This window comes from Tachypleus tridentatus, chromosome 10, assembly GCF_004210375.1.
Source record: "Tachypleus tridentatus isolate NWPU-2018 chromosome 10, ASM421037v1, whole genome shotgun sequence".
Lineage (NCBI taxonomy): Eukaryota > Metazoa > Arthropoda > Merostomata > Xiphosura > Limulidae > Tachypleus > Tachypleus tridentatus.
In genome coordinates, this window is record NC_134834.1 from 75,280,241 (window position 1) to 75,302,844 (window position 22,604).

The window sequence follows — 22,604 nt, forward strand, 5'->3', positions numbered from 1 at the left end:
ATATCTGTCGTAAAAATAATTTATCATCATTTGGTCATGTAATCCTTGCTGCAAGTGAGTTTAACAGAAATAATCAATGTGTAAGTTTAGTATAAAAGAATAACAAACAAGTATTATGTAACTTGGTAAACTAATTGAGTTCTTTGGATTCCCTTTGATGTATCGAGTTACCTTAGGTTTAATCCTCACATTATTTTAAACTAAATTCTGAAATTTTAATATTGTTAAAACCAAGAAAACATGTGAAAGATAATTTCATCTTAGAAGGTTCAGTATTATGATACAGCTTGTTTGTTTGTTTTGAAATTTCGCACAAAGCTACTCGAGGGCTATCTGTGCTAGCCGTCCCTAATTTAGCAGTGTAAGACCAGAGGGAAGGCAGCTAGTCATCACCACCCACTGACAACTCTTGGGCTACTCTTTTACCAACGAATAGTGGGATTGACCGTCACATTATACGCCCCCACGGCTGGGAGGGCGAGCATGTTTAGCACGACGCGGGCGCAAACCCGCGACCCTCGGATTATGAGTCGCACGCCTTACGCGCTTGGCCATGCCATGCCGCTATGATACAGCCCAAATTTAAAATGAAACGTATTGAACTAATTTTTCCGCTAGGTGAATGTTTAATTAAATTATACTTCGTATCTTTTCAAATGATTTGTTATTATGTAATACGAGTACAGTATTCTGTAGCAGGATAATAAACTTTGATTTATTAGAAAACTCATAAAGAATCATAATACATTCAATACACATTTAACTTACATAACATTATTTGAAGACATAATAACAAAATAAGACTCCTGTGACTATAAAACGAACGTAAAAGTAAACCTAATAATACTTTGCAATAATAATGGCTCTCACATATGTTAGAAGCATACGTAATGAATTTGAACTAAAGTTACTAATCATAACATTTTACTTTTTCATAGATTAAGTAAGTTTTATTTTGGTATTTTTCAAGTAAGTTTTTCATTATTTTGTGTAGGTGTTTTCCATTTAACTTTTTTTCCCTAAAAAGGCAGTTGATGTTTGGTTTGAATTCCGCGCAAAGCTACACGAGGAATATCTGCACTAGCCGTCCTTAATTTAGCAGTGTAAAACTGAAGGAAAAAGAGCTAGTCGTCACCGCCAACTCTTTTACCAACGAATAGTGAGATTAACTGTCACATTATAACGCCCCCAGAACTGAAAGGGCGAACATATTTGGAGTGACGGGGATTCGAACGCGCGCCCATCGGATTACGAGTCGAATGCCTTAACCATTTGCCCATGCCGGGCGTAGTTGTAAGTTTCCATTAAACTTTGACTCAAATAGAGATATGCATCAACCTGTCCATTTTATACAGCTTGTGCATTCTTGGTTATGTTTTTTTTATTGGTTCTTTGTGTCTAAGTGAATTAGACCTTGTCTAAGTATACGTTGAAGATTCGTTTACCCTTGAATATATAAGGAAAAATGCCATTGACACAGACAGTACAAAATCGTGGGATACCACAATGGGACTTTTTCTGTCTTAACAGTATGGTGTGGTATATAAACATTCCTGCTTCCCTTGTCAGATTATGGAAATACCTGTATGCATTTCATTTAGTGAAGAAATATCTACATTCTATTACTCCTGCAACAATCAAACTACTGAGCAAATATAACTGAGAAACCACTCAGTATAACAAGAAGTCAATGTCTCTTTTATCTGTATGATTTTGCTCGCCTCACTCCTCTGGTATTTCTGTTCGATTTCCTCTCTGACGTTGCTGTTTATTTCAGAAATTTATACTCTTTTGATGGGTGTCAATGTACTTAAATACCACACACGAAACTATTAGATTACATTTTGGTGTTGTGTGTAATGGTGTTAGATTGTAGAATTTATTTTGTACATGTTACTAGACATGATCTCTGCTTATTTTAAAGCTTGTAAATCATGAAATGGGGGAAGCAATTTGAAAGATCAGGAAAGCTTCTAAGAGTACCTTTCTCAGACAAAAGACTTTCGCTGGTCATGATAAATTCTAAACCCATGTTCCCAATATATTCATGGGATTGAAAAGTTGATTGACGGATAAAGTATATCCTAGATATCGATTACCCTTTAGTTACATGAAATTCAGAGTTTGTTTGAGTGTTTTAAAACTTGAAAAAATTTGTAAAATTATTTTAATCAGGAATAATCTAAAAAAATTGGTATTTTATTATAAGGATGATGCAGAATCATGGATTTGTTTTATAACTTATTTGTTGAATTCCACACTTTTTAAGTATTGGTTCTCACAAATGTACTGTGTATGGCCTAACTCAGTTTCACACATACTATTCATGCGTGTGGTTTACGTCACTGCCTTGACAGTCAAGTGTTCTCTCGTGTGAACTTCTATGCTTTCCAGTGCTAGTGGATCATGTTGTGGTTACCGCTTCACAAAAGTTTAGTTACCCGTGTGTTTAGTTCTTAAGTGTTGTCATTAAACGCTTGAAATTCACAAACATTGTGCGACATGATCAATTTCAGCAATATATGTCTTAAAAACAAGACGCACATCTTCAAATCCCGTCACTGAATATACACGCTTGTTTTTAAACATGGAGCCGTTATAATGTTAAAATATCTTCTCTCCTCTAGTCTATCACTTCTACATTAGGGACGTAGCTCTAGAGTCTAGACTATATTCCTGCAAAATTAAACAAACAAGACAAACCTTTGTCTGTATGTCTAACATTTTAGTCAAGGTGAAAACCTAATTTAAAGAATTCTTCCTCTGTACCTATTATAACAACAGCAAGAGAACACAACTCTATACTTTCTGTATATATGCGGTTAAAAAAGAATAGTACATCCAAAAATATGTAACTTATTTATATTTTCTTCATTGTATGCTTTTCCGCGTCTCTACTTAGTATGTTTCTACATGATTCTAGTTGTATATTTTCAATAGTAATGTTATGGGTTCATCAACTAAGACGTTATACCCTATGGAACAGCTTGACTGTGTGTAAGTGTGACATGACTCAACAGTATACTGCTTTACAACTCTCTCTATACTACATACTCCAGACAGATCAATTTGTAGATGCTTTTTATTAAACCCCAGACAAACATCACCACCTTCTTTATCAATAGTCCTTTCTTTACACTAGTACGAACAGCACCGCATTGCACATATTCTCTTATATATGACAATAACTCTAGACTTCTTTAATTAATATTTACGATACCCACACCATGACACTACTTTCTCTACTCTTCACAATAATGGGCCCGGCATGGTCAAGCGTGTTAAGGCGTGCGACTCGTAATCTGAGGGTCGCGAGTTCGCATCCCGGTCGCGCCAAACATGCTCGCCCTTTCATCCGTGGGGGCGTTATAATGTTACTGTCAATCCCACTATTCGCTGGTAAAAGAGTAGCCCAAGAGTTGGCGGTTGGTGGTGATGACTAGCTGCCTTCCCTCTAGTCTTACACTGCTAAATTAGGGACGACTAGCACAGATAGCCCTCGAGTAGCTTTGTGCAAAATTCCAAAACAAACAAACAAACAAACAATTCACAATAATGAGAATCAAAATCTGTCGCGTTGCACGATGGTGTTTTTTCCTCATCCTATTTACCACGAGAACCGAAGTTTGCATTCATAACTAGAGTTTGAAGCTTTAGAACTACACTCTCTCCGTGGAATCCAACACCACGGAGTTTTTTGCGTGCAATACACGTGCAGGCCTGTAGATCTAAATTCAGGGGATTATCACTGGAATTTTCAACTTAAACGAAACCTTATCAGCACGTAGGGCAGGCTAATGAACTCTAATATTTAAGTATAGCCGTCCTTAATCGAACAGGGAGAAGACAGTCAGCCAAGAATATTAACCATTACAAGAAAACTACCGCGTTTCTGATCTAAATAACGATAATAAATGGTACCTTTATAACGAATCTGTTGCTTCAAATGGGAAGTATGCTTGTTTTTTAATCATCTCTCGACCCACAAACCTATTGATTTAACCACTAGGTCATGCCTAAAAGTCAGAGTAATGGACGTAATGCCATATATGCTACTTTGTTTCTCACCAAGTTTCAATGTTCTTACAGGCCGAGGAGTGAAGAATTTAAGGCGACTTGACCAAAAATTTCATATTACTGCCACCTACGGCTGAACGACAAGTCTCAACATTGGCTACAGAAACTTTTAGTGTGGGTGAGTAGTCTAAAATATTTCAGACACTGATATACAAATATTGAATGTAACAATCATATATCGAAACCTCAAACTGAATATTAATCAGTCTGGTGTTTAACTACTTCTGAAAAGTTCTTGTATTCAGTATTTCGATTGCCCTTTACCTACCCTTTACCTCAAGTAACCTGTATTTATTACCTGTGGCAGTGATGAAAAACAGAAACCAATGTAATTCTTGATGAAAATGACCTAAAAAGGTCAAAATGTTGTTCTCTCCTTATCAGTAAAAGTGTTAATATCCATACCAGCCGTTCTGAGATACAGAAACCAATGTAATTCTGTGAAAATTGGCGAATCCAAGAATATGTAGGGTTTGACGTTTCTTCTTTGCCTGCCCTTCCAATTCTTAAAATGTTAGGGTGCTGTTTATAGCCTCGTATATCAAACAAGCTAGGTCTGATTATATCCTGATTCACTCTGTGTGAAATTGGACATCAAACCTGCTACAGTATTGAGATTGTAGGCCCGGCATGGCCAAGCGCGTAAGGCGCGCGACTCGTAATCCGAGGGTCGCGGGTTCGCGCCCGAGTTGCGCTAAACATGCTCGCCCTCCCAGCCGTGGAGGCGTTATAATGTGACGGTCAATCCCACTATTCGTTGGTAAAAGAGTAGCCCAAGAGTTGGCGGTGGGTGGTGATGACTAGCTGCCTTCCCTCTAGTCTTACACTGCTATATTAGGGACGGCTAGTACAGATAGCCCTCGAGTAGCTTTGTGCGAAATTCCAAAACAAACAAACAAATCTTCTTTGCCAAAATTCGCAGGTTTAATACGAGAGAGAGAAACCTATCTTATATAATTTGTCCACAAATAATTCAAAATATTAAATTAGTTGCTCTTGTGCTAAATATTCTTAACAAACATGTATATAACATACACGTTACTTGTAGGCTGCCACTACAAAAGGCATGGTTTTATTGTTCGATTTGCTCCTGATCATGGCTACTACTAAGACGAAGAATTCCATGTGATCAGTAAAATAGATTCTAAATGAAACACAAGAATTATTCTTTCTTGACAAGACTGCGAATTACAGTGTTAATAAAACTCTCTCTTTTGAACACTTAAGTTATTTTTTGTAAGACCATCCTATCTGATCATCACTTAGATTCTTTCCTTGTGCCATTTTTACTCCAATTTGAAGGTCTTGACTACTTTGTGAGACATGTAGGGGCCCGGCATGGCCAAGCGTGTTAAGGCGTTCGACTTGTAATCCGACGGTCGCGGGTTCGAACCCCGACCGCACCAAACATGCTCGCCCTTCCCAGCTGTGGGGGGCGTTATAATGTGACGATTAATCCCACTATTTGTTGGTAAAAGAGTAGCCCAAGAGTTGGAGGTGGGTGGTGATGCTAGCTGCCTTCCCTCTAGTCTTACACTGCTAAATTAGGGACGGCTAGCGCAGATAGCCCTCGAGTAGCTTTGCGCGAAATTCAAAACGAGACATGTAGACCCAAAGCGGGGTAAGCCTATTATTAGCTGAAATATTGCTGTCTCGATACAACTGGTAATATCCTCGCGTTTATGAAGTAAAGTTAAATATAAATCTTACTGATACACACAGACACGTGCTTTAAATAACAATCAATTATGAACTGCTGGTAATGCCTGGTATTTAGACAAACCACAGACACATGGACATGTGTTTAAAATATCCCCGTTAGAGTGTTATTTACGGCATTGATTAACACGTTGGTTCCCACACGACCCACCGGGAAGTCGCGCTCCATTTTCTTTTTAAAGAGCCACTTACTGGCAGGGACGCAACGGCTACATATACATTCTTCCTTACAAAAGTAATTGTTAAATAACTAGTGGGCCCCTGGAAAGTATCAGCAAAATAGGCTTGGGTGCCAACGTGTAAAAAGAATAAACATTTACGTTTATAACATCCTGGCTATTAAAACATTTAGAGAATTATAAAAGTCCGTAAACACGTACGTGCTTAAAATTTCTTGTCACTAAAAGTGTAGGTTAGATAAAACCTTATACACGTGCATATGTGTTAACTATAATTCTACCATTATGAGATATGGTGATTTAATACTGAATTACTTAACACGGTTTAGCAGCTAATAGTTATGATATAATTTAGACACTGCACATTAAAGTCTAATACATTTAAAACTACATATGAACATACGCCCTGAGAGCCGAATTTGTTCACGTGATTGTAGCTAACAATAAAGTGAATACACAAACTAATACTAACCTTTGCAATGTTCAGCTTGGCAGTATCTTTCAATTTAAGGCAAATGCATATAGCTTGTTAAATGTATTTATTGATCCACTATGGTTCGGATATTATCCAGAGAAACACGTGGCGCACACTTTCCATGAGATAATTCATAATAACTACATCAGTTGAATGGAGTCAACAATATAGTATTAATTAAGGAGAAAACTGCTTTCCATTTTACTAAAAACTTAAATACTGATCATTTTTGGATGTCTTTAGACTAGTTGTTTTATTTCACGTCAATATCATAATTGTGCTGACGCATACACCAGCACGTGACTGGGCTCTTTTATAATGAATTTATCAGAATCGGTGAAATCTCGTTCATTTATTGCACTATTTAAGCCTTTAGTCAATAGACTCGTACAGTTAAACAGGTGAAACTTTCTAAGTAACTTACTGCCTTGTCTTTACAACTCATATTTATCATTATTTGCTAATTTCATTACGCGAAACTAATAACACGAAACTGAGTGTGTGACAGAATAAAGGTGAAATAAACACAAATGAATGAGAACAATAAAAAGCAGACACTGGCTTATATTTCAAAATCTTATCTAAAGAGCTCTGAATTACACACTAGAGAAAGATCCATGAATTAGTACTTGAATATAATGAAGGTCTTTGTTCACTAGTTATTTATTCTTGCTTAAGTCGTAAACTGAAAACTGACTTTGGTGGTAAACAAGTACACATGACATTAACAGTCCTTTGCCAACGAGCTAATGTTGTATTAAATGAAACGGTATAACATGACGTTTCGATTTTTAATAAATACATACTTTGTTTATGGTTTTATGCAGACAAACAATTAACATTTTCAATATCAATAAAAACTAGTTCAGATATTTAGCAACGTTGGCGATAAAAAGAGTTTCCATTCAAACACAAAGTAACAACTAACTGTATATTACGTGTTAATAATACAGTATTAGTGTCGTTCAAACCTGTAAATATAATAGTTAACGTAATACGAGACAGATCAATTAAAATAAATTCATCAAAGAACAGTGGTTCAGGAAAAATTTCGTAAGTAAAATTATTAGTATTTTTGCAAAGCTTGGACTGATTTTGTAGTTTGACACTGTATTCAAAGCTGTTATATTTTCGTAACATCTTACCTGTGTCTTATAGTAGTTAAGGACTCCATTCTCTAACACAAACCAACGTCGTAGCATCTTACCTGTGTCTTATAATATCTAAGGACTCCATTCTCTAACACAAACCAACGTCGTAGCATCTTACCTGTGTCTTATGATATCTAAGGACTCCATTCTCTAACACAAGCCAACGTCGTAGCATCTTACCTATGTCTTATAGTACCTAAGGACTCCATTCTCTAACACAAACCAACGTCTTAGCATCTTGCCTGTGTCTTATAGTATCTAAGGACTCCATTCTCTAACACAAACCAACGTCGTAGCATCTTGCCTGTGTCTTATAGTATCTAAGGACTCCATTCTCTAACACAAACCAACGTCGTAGCATCTTACCTGTGTCTTATAGTATCTAAGGACTCCATTCTCTAACACAAACCAACGTCGTAGCATCTTGCCTGTGTCTTATAGTATCTAAGGACTCCATTCTCTAACACAAACCAACGTCGTAGCATCTTACCTGTGTCTTATAGTATCTAAGGACTCCATTCTCTAACACAAACCAACGTCGTTACATCTTACCTGTGTCTTATAGTACCTAAGGACTCCATTCTCTAACACAAACCAACGTCGTAACATCTTACCTGTGTCTTATAGTACCTAAGGACTCCATTCTCTAACACAAACCAACGTCGTAGCATCTTGCCTGTGTCTTATAGTAGCTAAGGACTCCATTCTCTAACACAAACCAACGTCGTAACATCTTACCTGTGTCTTATAGTAGCTAAGGACTCCATTCTCTAACACAAACCAACGTCGTTACATCTTACCTGTGTCTTATAGTACCTAAGGACTCCATTCTCTAACACAAACCAACGTCGTAACATCTTACCTGTGTCTTATAGTACCTAAGGACTCCATTCTCTAACACAAACCAACGTCGTAGCATCTTACCTGTGTCTTATAGTAGCTAAGGACTCCATTCTCTAACACAAACCAACGTCTCCGCCATGTTTTAAACTTTCCTCCTAACTTTGTCAAGTAGCCACTCTTTTCTATAGAATCTTTCGTCTAAACAAATGTTTTTTAACAAAACAAAATCTTATAAACGTATTCAATGAAACTCATAAATAGACAAGTATCGCGGACATTGCCTTAAGATTTATAAGAATATATAGATGGTCTTTGTTTTCAGTTGTAAAAATCAAGAAGAAATATCATTACCTGAATAACTTTTTGACGTTAGGCTGGAAAAATGAGGTTCATTAACGTTACTGATTTTCCTTTGTTACTCAACATTTAGATTCTAATGCTTTCATCTTCTGAAAATTGTCCAGACTCCAAAGAAAGTTAAACAAAATGTCAAGTAACATATGAAATGAATTTCATTAGAGCATATTTATATATTTAAAAATTACGAACTTAAGCTATTTGAAAAACATTCATGTATGATATAATAGAAAGTTCATTTCGACTTCTGTTAATTAATTGTACATTAGGTTTAATGTTAAACTATATTATCAACATATTGTTAGGCAGACAATCTAGTTTATATTCATTATCAAGCAACATAACAAGTCATACATTTAACTAGCTAATTGATTATTCAAGTTGTAAATTTTAATAAAAAATCTAGTTATTCTTCATTCTGTATTTTACACTCTACAAAAATGCTAGGTTATTTTTACCTATTCTGAATATGACATAAAGTTCAAAGTTCAAAGCAAATGGCCAATTTAGTTTCAGTGACAAAAATTGTTCGCAAGTATCTATTACAAGAACCATAACATTGTCTTGTTCGTGTATTAAGTATCTATTACAAGAACCATAGTATTGTCTTGTTCATGTATTAAGTATATTTTACAAAAACAGTACTAATGATTTGTTCATATAGTAAATATATTTTACGAGGACAGTATTGTCTTGTTCTTGTATTGAGCATATTTCACAAGAACGATAGTTGTGTCTTGATTAAAATTTTAACGAATCAGTTAAAATAAAAATCCTAGTCTTCCATAGTCTAGTAAACTCGCAGCGAGATGAAAACATACATCAGATACTCAAAATATTAATACCGCTACTATCCTCACGTGTCTGTGCTCACGTGGCTCTAAGGACAGCATTCTGGTTTTTAGTTCCTATTTTCAACACATAATATAAAAATAAATTAAATTTAAAACATATATCACCATTTTCGGCTTCTCTGACCAACCATTATTACAGTAGGTTGTTATATCAAAGTCTGAGTGTACTATTTACAATTAAAAAGTGGTTGTGAAGTAACAATTGAAAACTGTGACATCGTAGTAAATCTAACGATAATCATGTGAGTAAATAAATGGATATTACAAAAGGAACAAACAACACTTATAGTAACAACCATATTTTGTCCGGTTTTATGGATGTACAGTAGTCAAAACTCACCCTTTCCTTTTTGTAGCTCTGTGTGACAGGTGGATTTTTAACAGAATTTGGTTCCACAGAATCGATACTAAATGCATCCATTGAGACAGCGTCTGGAGGAATTACATAGTCATCCGACAAAACAGATTCTGAAGATATTTCTTTAAAAAAATAAATGTGAGAACTGTATTTAACAAGAAATAAAAACTTCCTCACAACATATATTCTTTTCACAAGAATTTTTCGTATTTTTTAAAGATGAAATTAATTTAAAATTATATGACACACTATCCTAGCTTCCCGGCCTGTAGATAGATATCTTAAAGATACACTAATTTACTTGAATCAGCCATGCTGGGAATGATGTATATAAAGCATGTCGAGATTGTGCATTTGATATAATTTTTACCAATATATTTCGCCGTCATGTTAGTTTGATGTATATATACATACATAGAAAACATTGAGAAGAATGTTCAGTTTAGATATCACTTTGTTTAATATATTAAGCGATCATGTTAGTACTAATGTATGTAGAAAATGTTGAGAGATTTGAGGTTGGTGTATGTAAACAAAGTTAAGGGTAATGTTTCATGTTAATTGGTACAATTTATTGTATCATTACACTTGTGTTTGTGTATAAATATATATAGAACACTTGTGTGATATCATTTTAGTCAATATATTCAATAACTACCGTTTGCATTGAGTTAACACTATTCACCGACAACTCTTGGGCTTCGCTTTTACCAACAAATAGTGGGATCGACCCTACATTATAACGCTCCTACAATCAAGCAATTTCTGACAGAACAGTACAAAATATAACAACTTCTGGAAACCTGGAAGCCTAAGAATGAAGCATATGGCTCAATAATTCGGAGAGGAATTTTTACTGGATTATTTTATTTAGTCCGAGGTGTCATTAGGGTGTTTCAATCCTACCATTGTGAACCACCTGCACAATGTGGTCGCACTATTTCAACATTAAGTTAGTACTTTCGATGACAGGGATTCACACCCTCAGATTACGAGTATACGTCCCAGCCACCAGACCAGAAATATGTTTGACATAATTAATAAAATGACGAAAATCTTTTCTTTTCGTCACTTGTCACTTTTTTTTTCGTTTATAGTAAAAGTCGAAATTATCCAGTAATACTTCACATACTATTAAGTTATTTCTAAAACAAAATATGAGAAATAAGTGAAAAAAAGAACTCTTAGTGTGGGGTAATATGTACTTTTTTTAATTATTTTGTTTCGTCGAAAAATTACTCCCCAGTGGCACGGTGGTATTGTCTGCGGACTTATAACACTAGAAACCAGGTTTCGATACCCTTAGTAGACAGAGCACAGATAGAACTTTGTGCTTAATAACAAACTACAACATTCTTACAAAGGAATAGTTTTACACTGTTCTCTTTCTTAAAAAAAGATTTTTCATTTCTTATAAAGATGTCAGTAGTAATCTCAGTTTATTAGGCAAGTTTCAAATTTATTCGACAAATAAAGAAGGAAAAATACTTAAAAAGCTTTTTTTTTTTCGGGTTTAATTCCTTGGAGGTTGTGGGTACTTGATATTTTAAATTACAATGGTATCTTATATAACACATAGGTTAAATTACCAGGTGAGTTTTGTTGTGGTTATTTTATCATACAGCTGCACTTTCATCGCTGGAAATTGAACCAGAATATTCAGTGTTGTAAGTGTGTAAGCTTATAACTGATCCAGCAGGGAACGAAAAGATCAGAGAGAGACCAAAGATTAATCAAAGTCATTCATGGGTTTAAATAGTTGACCAGTCGACAGATAACTAGCTTTCTGGACCACTACTCTTGATTGACTGTAACTTTTATTACGCACCAACAGCTGGAAATATGGAATGTGTTCACCCGCATGTTGCTGGACTCAGACCATGAAACGTTTCAGGTATTTTGGTTCCTAATTTCAGCATACTGACGAGAAGGGAAACTTTCAATAGTGTACGCCGCCATTAAGGGCTTTGAAATGAATAACAGACTCGACTATCACCGTTATGACACACTCAAGGGTACTGATGGTGTTCAACGGTTTTGCGGCGTGAACTTTGGACTTTTTGATTTACATCTCGGTAATCTTACCTCTAGGGTATGCCCGGCTAGCAGGAATGGATGAGGAAATTATGTCACATATCAGCAGTTTTTACCGTCATTTCATTAGCTACTATTTCTTTATTGGTTTGTTTCTGGTACCGTACAACTAGTTCATTGTAGTAATTGGTGTCTTATCACTACCTCATCGCCTCTACTCTATAGTCTCCGATAAACATTTCTATGACGGTATTTGCTTTATCAATAGAAAGTTTATACTAAGTTAGTTCTTTATTATAGTGCTTTAATGATTTTCGTTCAGTTATATCAAAGATATCACTAATCGACTGTGATGGGTAACGAGTCACACACACTAGAGTGTAGGCTTTCAGTGAAGGTTTTCACTGGACAATCTCCATCTTGCATTCGTTTCTAGATACTGAGATGCTTGAAGTAACAGAAATCTTTAAGGAACAGAATACTACGATCAATTACTTATTTCATCAGACAGGGAAGCATATCCCTGTTGGACGATGTAGAACAAAGGTTAAGTCATGTGACATCAAACTACTGTTTGGTTAAATACTGAAGGATTACTGGACTAATATTTGAACTAAATGTGTTTGAATTTCTATTAACTGTTAGCGCCTTCTGTCGACAAACGGTTCAAGTAATCTGTAGGTTTAGATTGTGGATGTAACCCACTTTGTGTTCGTTTTATTTGTTTCGTTTCTGTTAATCGTTGAATTAAAATGTCTATTTTCTCTTTACGAGTTTTTTGCTCTTGTATAGGAAGAAAATCCAGTCTTTGAAGATTAACTGATTGCTATATTTCCTTAAGCTATTTATTCTGCAGTATCATAGTAACTTCCGTAAGGTTAGGTTTCTTTTGAATTTCGCGCAAAGCTACACAAGGACTATCTGCTCTTGTCGTCCCTAATTTAGCAGTGTAAGACTAGAGCGAAGAGAGCTAGTCATCACCAACCACCGCAAACTCTTGGGCTACTTTTTACCAACGAATAGTGGGATTGACCATCACATCAGCTGGAAGGGCGAGCATGTTTAGTGTGACGGGAATTCGAACCCACGACCTTCGAATTACGAGTCGAGTGCCTTAACCACCTGGCCATGCCGGGCTCTTCCGTAAGGTATTTTGAAGTGTAGTTTACCTTTATATTGGAACTCATAGTTGAGGAATTTACAGTGAAGTATTAATAAGTTTCCCAGTATTTTACCCTAATACTCTACGTAAATAACATCACAAAAATATAAATACAGACTCATCCACTTAAGTCTTTCGAACTGTCAACTAGTTTACAAGCTCAACTCATTGAATCACAAATACCCAATCTTATGAAACATGACGTTTAATACAGTGTATAGCTACAATTGCAAATTCGCTAAAAATAGTAGTTTATGACATAAAATCTTCTACAGTGAATGTCTTTCTGGCGATTTGTAAATTAGATATTTGTTCTGTTTGTTACTGAGCACAAAACGACAAAAAGAGGTATATGTGTTATGCCTAACACGGATATCGAAACCTGGTTTCTAGCAGTGTAAGTCCGCACTGTGCTACTAGTGGGAAGCATCATTTACATAACAAAAATTTTAACAATTCATTTCATTACATCTAAAATAAGGTGAAATATTAGTTATATGAATATGATAGCCGATGTGAATACTTTGGTGCTCTTACACAACAAGGACTAAATAAACAATATGCGTTAAACATTTAACACTAAATAAATGTAACATTATTTGAACAATTAAGTTAATACTTAATCAAAAAGAGGGGCTGAGTTATAAACAGCAAAACCAAGTCCATGATCAGAAAGAACATACTTGTAATATAAAACAAGTCTTAACTCTAAAAACAAAACAAAAAAAACACACATAACAGAGCCACCAGGGTACAGGCTAAAATGTGGGTTATATGTCCTGGATTTTAGAGATAGCTGCAGAAGTAGGGTCCACATAATGGTGAGGTTTATTATTCATAACTTCCGTTCGGAAGGCTGCTCATGGAAAGAATAAAAGAGTAAAATAAGACAGTAGAACAGTTGTCTGTGCTCATATACTGTCACATCCATATCACTCTCACTAACTGTGCGTAAATGTGGGAAGTTATTTTTGTTGTTCTTTCAAAAGGCATGAAGATAAATAAGAGAGAAATAAGTTCCTACTGTGGGGATGTGCGGGGGTGATAAAAAAAACCTTACCGCTTGAAGATGGCCTTCCATCCCAAATTACTGCACCAAAAGCTCGTAATTAATAGCACAGAATACTAACCATTCTAAAATGAAAACCCTAACGAGTTATCAGAACTGGTATATTATTGGTCCTCCAACCACAAAGTCTACCGTAATTACTCATTTTTATCATAATTAGTTCGATAAGTGTTTCGGTTCGAAACCTGTGGTATGGGACAAAGGGAATATGCTAATACGTTTCTAGTTGAGAAGTCATGCTAATACACATTAACATTAACATGCTAATACACGTACAAAAATAGTGTCACGAATTTTATATTTCAACGATCTTATTAAAAAAATATATATATTAAAAATTATCACAAACTTTATAAATAATTCTTATTTCTTCATATTTAAGAACCATGTTTTTATAGATATTAAAACATTTTGATAAATTTATTTAATGTTATTTTTTAAACTCCTTAAAGGTTAATTTATGCATCAACATTTCAAGTTGTGAATCAAGATTTCGACATTAGCAGTAAATTGTTATAACTTGTTACAGATTCTGTTGAACTTTATTATTTACGAAATTATAATACTTATGATAGAAGATTATGAAAAACTACTGTTAAGAAAGGACAGGCCGTATATTGGAAAATATCAATCATTTCTTTTACCAAAATATTTATTTAATATCATTATTAATTATTTCAATTTCGAAACCTACAATCAAAGCAAAATGCATTAAAGAAGCTCAACAGTTCAGTGATCCAAAGAAAGGCACTAGTAACAATGGGTTTGGGTACAGACTGAACGTCGCTCAGAAGGTACTGTCAGATGTGTCCCAGTTCTGGACTAGTAAGATAACTGCTACACTCAAGATTCTGTTTCAAGATCCATGTCTGGTTCAGGATCACTGGATGGGATCAATAGAAAATGGGTGCTTTTGAAACAGAGAGATTATTGTTGAGTACTGTGAGTGTCATGGACCGAGTGGAAAACGAGCGTTTTGGCGCTGCATAAGATCAGATTTTGATTTGTTTGTAATTAAGCACAAAGCTACACAGTGTGCTATCAGTGCTCTATTGAAACCAGATTTCTAGTGACGTAAGTCCGTAGACATACCGCTATGCAACTGAGGGCGATAAGATTAGATTAGAACTAGTTTTAAGGATCTTAACCTTGACAAGAAAGTTAGATTTCTTTGGTCATGTCAGGAGGTGTAGTTGTCTGAAGGAGGTAGTACTTTATGGATTGGTTGTTTGTTTGTTTTTTAATTTCGCGCAAAGCTACACGAGGGCTATCTGCGGTAGCCGTCCCTAATTTAGCAGTGTAAGACTAGAGGGAAGGCAACTAGTCATCACTACCCACCGCCAACTCTTGAGCTACTCTTTTATCAACGAATAGTGGGATTAAACGTAACATTATAACGCCCCCAAGGCTAAAAGAGTAAACATGTTTGGTGTGACGGGGATTCGAACCCGTGACCCTCAGATTACGAGTCAAGCGCCTTAACCATCTGGCTGTTTCTTATATCACTAATAGTTCTTTATCTGATAATGTTCGTACAATATAATTAGTTCTGATCGTTCTCATTGTTAAACAGATCAGTTTAAATAATACTTTATAGTTTAACAATCATGTACACGCGCTTGGCTAATCTTACCTCTGACAACAGGCCTCAATTGTGATGTAGAGTTCTGGCGGCCAGGAGGAACATTGTTCATTACTTTCCCTACTTTACCAGGACTACTGGTTGAGGTGCTACACTCAGCCTCACCATTGTTATTATGAGAAGATGTTGTTGTCATAACGACACGCGTGTCCTCGTTGTCTGACGAATAGGATGATTCTTCACTGAAAGGAACTGGTCGTATTTGTGATGCTCGCTGTTTTCGGGAGTGGAGGAGAGAAAAAAAACACATTAGAAACGATTATCTGTTTGCATACATTCAGACATCGTTAATACTTTCTATATTTTTATTTGTTTTTCACTATTTGTTTTTCAAGTAAATAAACATGATATAATTCTATATATCACTATTTGTTTTTCAAGTAAATAAACATGATATAATTATATATATCAGTGTGCCACTTACTCCCTTCACTGTCGCATAAACAGGAATATTCAGATCTCTAAAGCTGATACTTGGTGAAGGTTCACTGACGTCCATTCCGTTATTTATCGGAGATTCTGTGTTAAAATAAAATAATAGTTTCAAATACAAATTTAAACTTCGTTAAAAACATTTATTTACAAAACAATGTTTGTTTGTTTTTTAATTTCGTCCAAAGCTACACCAGGGTTATCTGCACTAACCCTCCCTAACTTGGCAGTGAAAGACTAGAGGGAAGGCAGCTAGTCATCACCACCCACCGCCAACTCTTGAGCTACTCTTTTACCAAAGATAAGTGGGATTGACCGTAACTTATAACACCTCCACGGCTGAAAGGGCGAGCATGTTTGGTGTGACAGTTATTCGAACACGCGTTTCTCAGATTTTCGGTCGAGCACCCCGAAATAATGTTGAACTTGTTACATTTTAAAGATAGTCAACCATTAAGACAACATAAAAATAAATTAAAATGTTTGAATGACGTGGTAAGCCTAAAACTTCACACAGAAATGTATGATAAAAATCTAAGATATCAGAGAAGGCTTAGCAAGATTTTCTATCAAACAAAATTGTGAAGAATACAAGATTAGTCTGTTACCAAGTGATAGCGAATCAAAGTGTGAATATGATGAACTGAAAAAAGTCTACTTCATAAGATTTTCTTGAAATAACATCATTCAAACATCCGTATCTAACTGAAACTGTAATTCTATCTCTCACTAAATGTTTATTTCGTCAACTTTGTTTCCCTTAACTATTATGGACTTCTTAGATTTTACTCCTGCCTTGTATTAACAAACATAGGAGAAAATCTAATACAAATAACAAACTGTAACATAAATTTTGTTCCTGGAAAGTATGTGTTATTTCTTAATTGCTTATGTTGTAAAAGTACAGAAAATGGTCATTATTCCCTTCAAACTTTGCTTTTGTGATCTGGATAATACAATTTAGAAATTAACCTGTTTTCTGTGTAAAAACTTGCAAATTTGTACATTTTCATTTACATGAGGTCTGAATAATACAACATACAAATCAAGATTTACATATATTTATACTAAAGTTATACAAAAATGTTTAGAAGTGAATAGTTTTTCGAGATTTGCGACTGTAATGTAACTCACTTTCACGTATCAGTCCCAAAATATAGTCTCTCATCATGTTTTCATTATACGCTCCCACTTCACAAAAGCAATATTTGAGGAGAAAAATAGGTCTTTTCCATTTACTTTAGGCATAAGCAGTTGGAAAATAACACTCTCTGCCTAGATACAAGAAAAAGTAATTTTTTTTTTACATAGAGTAATTATAACTTCTAATGGAAATGTTGATTTTTAAGTAGTTAATGGTAGATTAAATGGATCATGGCATCTCAAAACAGGGGTGAATCTACGCTTACTGACTGTGTATTGAACTGGATCACAAATCAATAAACCGAACAACGTATATCTTATAATATTACACATACTTACCCTCTTCAAATACCAAGTCAAACCAAAAGCTATGATATTTTTTCTCATAAACGTCTGTTTGATTCCGAGCAAAAACCTATGGTAGCAGAAGTCACTATTTTACTTAAACAAGTAAAACATTTGAAAAAGTGTTTGGTTTGTTTTGAATTTCGCGCAAAGCTACTCGAGGGCTATCTGCGCTAGCCGTCCCTAATTTAGTAGTGTAAGATTAGAGGGAAGGCAACTAGTCATCACCACCCACCGCCAACTCTTGGGCTACTCTTTTACCAACGAATAGTGGGATTGGCCATCATATTATAACGCCCCCACGGCTGAAAGAGCGAGCATGTTTGGTGTGACAGGGATTCGAACCCGCGACCCTCAGATTATAAGTCGAGTGCCTTAACCACCTGGCCACGCTGGACCGAAAAGGTGTGTTCATCAGAAACGTTTTGTCAATATGGCTCCCATTTTGTGTCCTCGGTGATATACAAATAGGATCCCACGGTAAATCGGTGTACTACATATAATAATCTAAAGAAGTGCTACAAATAAATCCTTATGAATTGAATCTCGGTAACAAATCTAATAAGGTTTTATTTGCTAATATCTACCATTATAAAAATCTATACAACGAAGTGCTTAAGGTATGTTAGACCTCACTCTTTTATTTCCACATAAAAACAAGTATCATGTAAACGTGATCCACGATGTCACTTAATACAAAACCGATGTTAGTGCTACTGTGCTAGGGTTTCATGTACACATTTGTTAGCAAACTTAGAATAACTTACTACGTACCTAATTTCGCTCTAACGAGAACTGAATCTGATGATACACTAATTCCATTGACCGCTATTTCATAAATCCTGGACTCCTGCAAATTAAATAATACATAAAACGTTATAAAGCAACATATGCGCTCTCTATAGCCAGCGTTAAAAAGAAAGAACAAACTTCAAAAATCGATAAAACTAACTTGAAATATTTGATACACATACGTTCAACAGAGTATCTATTATGTTATACTCAAAACGAAGAGTTCAGACCTAACTAAGATTTTAATTATGACAATTATTATAATGTGCATGATCTCAAATTTTTATTAAGCAGGATTCTATGGAGTAGGAGTCTGTGATTTGTTGGCGACAAATTTCAATAATAAATGGCTAGTAAACAATCCACTTGTTTTAAAATATTATATATTCAAAACAATTCGAACGTCTTATTTTTTAAAAATCGTAACATTATTGTTTACAACACTTGAATCGAGAGATTTAAATAAATCCTTTTTTCGTCAAAATCCACACAGGCTGATTCAATTACTTTAGAACACCTTTTGGTAAAACAAATGATTGTTCTTTATCTTTTCTGTTACATTACAAACTGTGATGTTTTCCCTTAGAAACTGTCCTTTATGTCTAACTATACTTTTCTTCACCTTAACTGTCACTAATTTAACTTCATTTTCTATATCAGCACGTATTTATAACACGCTGCAGAAAAACTAGAAATATCTAGCCCTCTAGTAACAACAGTGTGAAACATAACCAGCAAATTAAAGTTTGTTTTTTGTAATTTAAGCACAAAACTACACAACGAGTTATCTGTGATCTGCTCACCACGGGTATCGAAACCCGCTTTCTAGTGTTGTAAGTTAACTGACATACCGCTGTGCCATTGGGAGGCAAACCTTAGGAGCTTCGAGTAAGATGGCTTCAACAATATTACAAAAGCCCGGTACAACAATATAACAGTATACGCAATGTACGATTCATATAGAATTTGCGTAATGAAACTTGTCATAACTATCGCTTTTAAATTAATGAACTTTTAACACTCTTATTATGAAAACTAAATAATAACTATCAAACTAAACAGTGTTGTATATCCAACATAACAGCTTTAATATTAACAACGGGAGCTGTCAGAAGATCTATGTATTAACAACAGGGATTCTAACAGCTTAATCACGCACGATCTTTACTTCCTCAACCAGGATTTGCATGGGATCTTCTCTAACAGTTTAACCTTGTACGACCCATACTGTAATTCCTGTGATCTACATGATCTAACAACGTAGACTTAGAAGAACTCTACCCTATGAGCTTAAATTATAACCAACAGTACTCGTCAAACTTACTTTAATCAATTGCCCTCTAACAGCTAAGATTTACTCTAACTCTACATTAAAAGCCTAGTCTTACACGAGCTCTACTCTAACAATTTAGGTTTATGCAACCTCTCAATCTACATTAGAAACATTATTTTATCAGCTAAAAAGCTTAGATCTGCAAAATCTAAAGTTGTTCAAACTTTCTTATCCATATAATAACAAAAGTATGTATAACAATACTGTCCACATAATAACAGAAGTATGTATAACAATACTATCCACATAATAACAGAAGTATGTATAACAATACTGTCTATATAATAACAGAAGTATGTATAACAATACTGTCCATACGATAACAGAAGTATGTATAACAATGCTGCTCATTGTGAAGACAATACTGAATTTTTTGTTGCAAATTATTCTTAGTGTTCCTGGAATGTCGATAATATTTATCAAATAAATTAGTGAGTCTACCAGACACAGTTTTCAACAGTTTACATCATATCTTCACATCCAGTCGTTATGTTAGATGTTCACTAACTAATGCTATAAAGCCAAATAATATTAGATACACTATGTAAGGGGCACACATACTAGGGGTTATAGGGAAGAATTTCAGTCAGGATGCAGAATGCTTTAGGGGAAGAATCATTTTGTTCAGAAAAGTTGAGGACTCTACAGTAAGTAAATGTAGAAGATAAAATAAAGGATCTAATTAAGAGATGCAACAAAATTACAAATGTCCATATTAGTATTTCCGTGAATAAAGTCATGTGGTGCAGTCATTGGATACCATAAAATTTCAAATAAATGCACCGCAGTAGTAGGTTATAAATGTCCCGCAACCGAGAAAGGTTTCAAACTAAAAGCAGGATAAAATAAACCGAATCACGGATGATTTTATAACTGTCATACCTCACAAAGAGTCGCATGAGTTCATAACGAATACAAGTAAAGATTAGTTGTATTTTATTTACCATGAAGTGTTATCAATTAGAATAAATCGGTATATATCACAAAAGTGGAAAATTGTCACAATATATTACTAACCACGTAATTCATGAACATGCACAAAAGTATTAACCTGTTCAGTGTCGTAGACGAGATAACTCGTCCAAGCCGATCGGTAACACAGTGCCACGGACGAGTTAATACGTTCTCAATAATACCTAACGTCAACGCTAGATGTCAGCACCATACATGCATTTGACCTACTTTCATATTGTTTCACTTTTGATCCAAAATGGCGTCACGAAAAAGGTTACAAAATGAAGAAGCATTAGAGTTGTATTTTGAACTTGGATCGAAGTTGCCGTAGCAGCTGAAATACTTGGCAGTCAACAAGTTAACCTTTCTACAAGAACAACAAATCGTACAAGATGGCTATGAAAAAGATAACCAAAGTATAATTTAAGAAAATAATCCAAAGGAATAATATCTAACTCTCATCGTGGTGCTAAAGACAATAATACCAAACTCTCATTGTGGTGATAAAGACAATAATGCCTTTTTTATGTTTCATTGAAAAATTTATATCTGCCTATTGGACAACATTTACAAAAGGTAATAACGCTTCCAGAAGAGTCGTTATGTCCTATAATGCTTGTCAAGTATTTACTAAAAAGCCTGCAACTAAAATGACAAATAGTAAATCAAACTACATTGTAAATCACTGGCGAACAGTTAAGCCAGAGTATTTTCGTTTCCTATACTATTTCGTCCTTTACCTGGAACGAAATTACAAAGAAAACAGTGTTTAAAAACAGTGGCGAACAGAACGTAGGTTTCAACGCCAACACAGCTTTTACTTGAATCTCCCTATTATTATACATTTATTAGCACGTTATATATATCTATTTATCACGTTTTTTTTAAGAGCGCTGTTTGTCGGTGTGAAATCTTTGTATTTATATTGGAACAAATTAGTTTCAAATGTAACTTTTCAAATAAAAATAATGTTAGATATATGGAACCAAGAGCTTAGAGTGGGTGATATAGGTTTTCGTGATGTAGAAAGAGACACCTTGCAATGTTGTTTTTTTTAAGTATAAATCTTGATATTTTTTGTCTCAAATTTCGATTCTTAGTGATATTTATATATCTAGTTATGGAATTTTATATAATTTTGATCATCGCAAATATTTCATAATGCCTTGTTTACAATTTTGTTTTTCAATCTCACCAGCCTCTGTTATAATTCTTTAAAAGTCAAATGCCTGGAAGATTTATGTGTGTTCGTGTTTTTCTTATAGCAAAGCCACATCCGGCTCTCTGCTGAGCTCACCGAGGGGAATCGAACCCTTGATTTTAGCGTTGTAAAACCGTAGACTTATGCACCTTTTGAAACATACAGAAAACATATCAAGTGTATTTTTGTAATATTTAGGTTTAATCTACAAGTACACAGTCTTTACTCATACTCAAACGAATTAGAACCCATCGTACGTGTTTTTCATGTTCCTAACACGTGCTACGTTGTTTTAATTTTCAAACCAGATTTGAGTATCCCAGTACGGGAAGTTGGTCAAAGTCGTATAAGGGTAGATAATACTGTCTGCAAACAAACTGATTCAACAACTTAGTTTAAACCAAACTAATAATCATAGAAACTGTATTTGATTCCCAATATTTATTGCCAAATTTGCCTTACCAGAAACATAATGTCTGATAAT

The 22,604-nt window shown here is 34.8% G+C and overlaps 1 pseudogene across 1 annotated transcript in view; it reads right to left on the bottom strand.

Annotated features, from left to right (window-relative positions):
- The window catches only part of LOC143229603 (uncharacterized protein CG43867-like), a 219,381-nt pseudogene that overhangs the window by 80,941 nt on the left and 115,836 nt on the right, over window positions 1–22,604 (bottom strand). The window contains exons 8-12 of the transcript XR_013015956.1: window positions 18,615–18,690; window positions 16,345–16,439; window positions 15,912–16,134; window positions 9,996–10,135; window positions 8,526–8,642 (exon numbers count right to left, since the gene is read on the bottom strand). The product of XR_013015956.1 is annotated as an uncharacterized protein CG43867-like (transcript). The remainder of the gene's footprint in view (window positions 1–8,525; window positions 8,643–9,995; window positions 10,136–15,911; window positions 16,135–16,344; window positions 16,440–18,614; window positions 18,691–22,604) is intronic.